The 5,840-nt window shown below is 34.0% G+C and overlaps 1 pseudogene; it reads right to left on the reverse strand.

Annotated features, from left to right (window-relative positions):
- Window positions 1-201: 201 nt before the first annotated feature.
- LOC132062103 (acetylajmalan esterase-like) overlaps window positions 202-5,840 on the reverse strand; it is a 28,122-nt pseudogene continuing 22,483 nt past the window's right edge.

Genomic DNA, 5,840 nt, shown 5'->3' on the forward strand with positions numbered 1-5,840 from the left:
CAATTTGGTAATGCAAATCTAAATGGTAGTTTGATTTGTTTAATCCTTTATAAACCATCTAATATGAATTCAAGATATACACGTCATATGCTGATTAATACTAAAATACCATGATCTGTTAATACTAAAATCAAACCTTTTGGCATGTGAAACTAATGCCAAGAAATAATCGATAATTTTTGTAGATTCTTTTTTACATTCTTATTCTTTAATAGTATATGACATCTCCAATAACCACCTACCAAAACAAAGAAAAACAATAGTTACCTAGCTAAAATAATGAACAAAGAGAAGATCAAACTCGGGGAAAAAAAAAAAGAGCAAACAAACAATCAATATAAATAAAATTAAGTCATCTAAATATCTAGATTATAAGATTATTAGATACCTTGCATGTGGAGAAAAAGATATTGAATATTTTTGGCTTGCTGCTGAAAAGGCACAAGAGAGAATAGCATACTCAGAAAAAAAAAAAAAAAGAAAAAAAAAAGAGAGAGAATAAGAAGATATATATAGGCCAAAAAGTAGAATATCAAGAGCCAAAGGTATGAATTGTCGCTATAATTATCCGTAATTCCATTAATTATCCGTAATGAATCGTCACTATAAATATTATACTACGTGGTCTGATTAGTGGGTTACTTGGGTTTTATTGCAAAGGGCATTTAATATATATATTGGAGGAGTAACATATCGAATTTAAAAGAGTAGCTTTTTGATTTATTTTGTTTAATATATAACACATTAAAAATGAGAGAAAAGTCCAAGAAAGCTTATAAAAATAAATAACGTTATTCAGCCAGTAGTAGTATGCCACATCACTCTCAGATACGCCTAATTTTATACATATATGTATATGTATTTAATGCCTAAGGATTCCACTGAATCAAATAGGACCTTTTAAAAATAAATACTCCAATCTGATCAACAATGAGGAAATAAAGTTGGAGATCTAGATTTTCATTAAGGTTTTCACCCAAAAAAATTTACAGGGAATTGCATCTTTTATTTAAAATTGTCTTACCCAAAAAACAATAAAGGATTCATGTTTGAGCACTATGTATAACCAATGGTCATAGACCATAAAATATTGGGCCAAACATACACAGAAGTCTCGTTGGGCCAAATAGAGAAAATAAATTACTGCTCTTATGTCACTTTACCTCCTATTCTTTTACTGAAAAAAAGAAAAAAAAAGTGGCATCGTGAGCTTTCTGAAGGCCTTAGTTAAATGATCGGCTACACCGCAATCCGCAGCACCACGGTAATCCAGCCAAAGAACGCACGACGGAAAAAAAAACCACAAACACAGGTATCACAAAATTTCTTTAAGTAAAGAATCGTCACGACCCAACCGAGGGCCGCGACGGCACTCGATGCTAGCCCACCCTACTACCTCTTAACATACTTTCACATCACATCTTTTGTGTGAGCCACATAGTTAAATCATACTTTTCACTCATCATCATTTCATCTCATGGCGACGATTCATTTATATCAACATTAACGACTATGCCCAAATAAGTGTACATAAGCCGACGAGGCTTAACAAAATAATATCCAAAAATATAGGCCGACAAGGCCAAACACATCTAACCATATACACATGTCTACGAGCCTCCCATGGTACATCATATCATATAAAGGATGCAGTACCCCGCCGCGCTCTACGAATATATGCACGTTAATCTAAAAGTCGTAGCTCCAAATCGAGGCTGAGCTCCGCTATGTAGTCCCCGAGAAAACATACATGCGGATCAAGTCTATCTCCCCGGCCACCGCGTACGACGCAAAGCCCACAAACAAACAAATGGGACATCAAGACGAAGTTAACGCATCGAAAGATGCAGCTACGATCAACATCAATACCAAGATAATGTATGACATATGAAATAGCATGACGGGGAGATAATAGTATCATCGTCATAGCACTTACTTGCCTTTCATAAATGGACATTCCATTTCTATTGCGTATCCGTGTACATACATCCATATCCGTATCCGTATACGTATCCGTACTCATTTACCTTTCGTATCCATTTTCGTATTCGTATTCATATTTCCATTCACGCTCATATTCATATCATATACATTGCATATACGTAATCTTACATAGCATTTACATATACTTAGCATATTCGTACTCATATCGATGTCATATACATAAGATTTATAAAAGATACCCGACTACGAAGGTTCTATTATACCATCGCCCTACCAAGGCTCAAAGGTTCATACATACCTAGCCCTACCAAGGCCATGGTTATCCGTACCCAATCGCAATGCGCGCGCGCATTATATACATGTATACATATCTATACATTCTACCCGGCCATATAAGCTCGAGGTTTCATAGTAGCCACACATAGGCACGTATAAGCTCATAAGCATTCTTTAGCATTATTACTATCGTCGTTCATTACATCTATCCTTAAAGGATTACTCGCCATATGAACTGTACAATCGTATCATATCGAGAATCATAAGCTTAGTAGCCTTTAGAGATAAGATCGTCGAAGAATATCGTAGGCTCATGTAATGATAGATATTTGGCCAACGAACCAAGTTCTTGGCGAAAGAAGGGTTAGCCTTACATACCTTTCCATTCAACTATTCTATCATTTGCACGTTCTTCTTCAAGCTCACGTTCTACCTTCATTAGAGTTATACTATCATTAGGAAATCGATGACTTAGCATACATGACTAAAGCTAGAGAAAATCGGGTAACATCTTCTTTATTTATACGACTTCCTCCATATCATATATCAACTCCCAAACATCAATAATAACATTCACAACATCATCACAATAGCCTTTATTCAACTACATTATCCTTACTTCTCAATTCACTTCAATTCATCCATATTCGCGGTCATATCACACAATTACGCTCATATTCATATACAATGTCCATTCTATGTTCTCAATAGCATTTATAACATGATTATAATCATAATGTATCAAGAATCATAACTCAATCCAAACATCTATTCAAGAGTGACACTATTCCCACATTCATGACCCATTTCTATATCCTTTTGCAATCCAAGTGTTTCAACTTTCCTCAAATACCACAACATGGAAATGTCATAAAACTTACCTTAGAAGGTGGTAGAATGAACCCGAGCGCAAACACCTCACTGGAAAGCAAAAACCCTTCACCACCTTCACTGATTTCTTGTAATCTTCTAACCCTTAAGCTTTCTAACACATAAACATTTAATTCTAGCCTTTTGATCTTTGTGTTCTTTTTGGACTTGAGTGAAATATGCTTAGAGAAGGGTTTTGAACTCTCAATACTTGTAAAACATGATAAATGAAGTAAAAGAACCCAAGGCATCTTATTTATACAAAAACTAGAACCGGCCTGCAGTTGGGACCTCCACGGACACTTATACGGTCCGTGGAACATCGTGACGGCCCGTATAAGTGATCGTGGTTCACCACCGGGATGTGACACCATCTCGCCGGGTGTTATACGGACCGTATAATGTTATACGGACCGTATAAGTCGATCGTATAACCCTTTCCCCTGAAATGATCTCCGTCGTTTCGTTCGATCTCCAATCCTTATGGAACCTTCTTAACACTTGTTTAACACTTCATTAACAATCCAAGGGACGTTATAACTCTTCTCCAAAACTTCATTAAGTCATCATTAATTCGATACTCGTAAATCTTGCCCGACACACGACATATGCCTTACTTTCCTTAACAACTTTTGTCTCCTACTTCAAATGTCTTTGAAATCTTATTTGGAATCATCAAATGCTATTTTTTACTTATCGAAACACCATATACTTCGTGCTCTTCGTTCGCCTATTCACTGTGCATCAACGAAAAATTTTCCGAGGTGTAACAATAACTTTTTTTTTTCAGAAAAAAAATAGACCAGGAAAAACAAACAATGCGAGCTCGCTCGATATCAACGAAGAATTAAATCAAACACACGAAGCATAGGATCATTGAATCTATTTCACTAGTCAAATAGTGCAATTACATGTTTATGAAACACGAAACTACACGAAATAGCCACGATCTATATCGCGTACCTTGAATTCTGTTCGTTCGTTCTTGCTAAGCACTCCCAATAGAATCTTCGATGAACTTTGCGTAATTAGAGAAGCGAAGGCTTTATAATGTTTCTTGTCCGTGTATTTAGAAAACAATACAGGAGTTGCTCTCCTATTTAACACATACAAGACACCGTTTAGGAGAGTCCTGAGTTGTGCTTTTCATCCTTTAATATAAGTTTTTGACACGTGCGTTGTACGTATATTTCCACACATAGATCTAATTCTATGATGTAGTCCTGGATGTCCCTTTAGGTACTTAGTTTTTTTCCCACTTTTTAGAAACAAATTTTGATAAGTAAGACGTTTTGTTATCTTCTTCTACATGTCTTATATTCTTCTATACTTATATATCATTGAAGTTGAGATAAATAAAACTTCAGTTGACTTATCAAACAATTTAAGTGAAAGATGGGGCCACTATTTTCATCCTCCCATGATCATTTAATACATTTCTAAGCAAAGATTTCTATTTCTCAATAGCAATAGAATTTTCTGTTGTTTTTATGTTGACGGGTTTACTATAAAAGAAAGAGATCGAGTAAATTGCAAAAGAAACTGAAATTCATAAATGTTAGATTTAACTTTCATATTTTAAATTTGTTAGTTGATTTTAAATTTGTTAGTTGACTTAGTTAGAGGGCTGAATTTTAATTTCATAAAATTCTACATTCAACTTCAGAAAATACCAGCTTAAACATGATAAGAATAATTGACCTAAATTTGCAATTAATAACCCAAAGCAACGAAGAAAACGCTAGTAACAGTGGAGAAATAAGAGGGAACACTCGTGATGATCGATCACCTCACATGATATTTATATCGTGAAATTCAACATAACTACATAACTTATTACTACTAAAACTAGACAGAAGAGGAAGTAAAGGAGTGGCGTTCACAATGGGCTTGGTAATTAGCCTAATATTGAAATTAAACTTTTTTGGCTGCGACAAAATAGATATAACAAAGGTAGCACTATTTCCTACTGAAAATCAATAAGGACAACATCATAGTTAAAATTTATACGACCAAATCCAGTTTCAGGATAATAAGTATGAAAGTATACGCAGAAGAGGAACAACTATAAACTTTGAGGAAGCTCAACAAAAGTAACAGAAAAAAAAAAAAGCCTTAACTGGTGTGAAACTTATAAATTGGTTGTGTATGTGGTAGATAGTTAGCAAGTATGCCAAATGAAAAGAATATTATCTACATTCTACATATAAAGAACATTATCTACATTCTACATAATTGAGTTCATTTTTTGTTTTTATAAGTGAAAGAAAGAAAACGAAAAGGTTGAAATGAATGGATCTGTAATAATTGTAGGAAGCTAAAAAGGAATAAACATTGAATGGAAAAAATTAAGAAGGTATGCACGTTGCAGTAAGTGATACATAATTATCTTTTGGAAGGTAAATTTATTTTTTTGGTACAAAATATTATAGAAATAGTAAGTAAGGCAAATGATAATCCAACTTTCAACTAAGGGGCTTGCCTTTTTAAAAGATATATATATATATATATATATATATATATATGATTAAATATAAAAAAAAATTATTTATTATTTATATTTATATGGATCCGGGTTGACTACACGGTGATCCAAATCTAATTACTTCAAGCTAAAGCATTTTGTCAACCATTTTTAGCGTGCTGCTTGTGTCAAATGAATTCCATCCCAACTTATGTATGTACCAGGGTTACCACGTATTGTCACTCCTGGGGTTTCACAGATTTTTTACTTTTTTCAAATTATAATT

The sequence above is a fragment of the Lycium ferocissimum genome, chromosome 7 (assembly GCF_029784015.1).
Source record: "Lycium ferocissimum isolate CSIRO_LF1 chromosome 7, AGI_CSIRO_Lferr_CH_V1, whole genome shotgun sequence".
Classification (NCBI taxonomy): Eukaryota; Viridiplantae; Streptophyta; class Magnoliopsida; order Solanales; family Solanaceae; genus Lycium; species Lycium ferocissimum.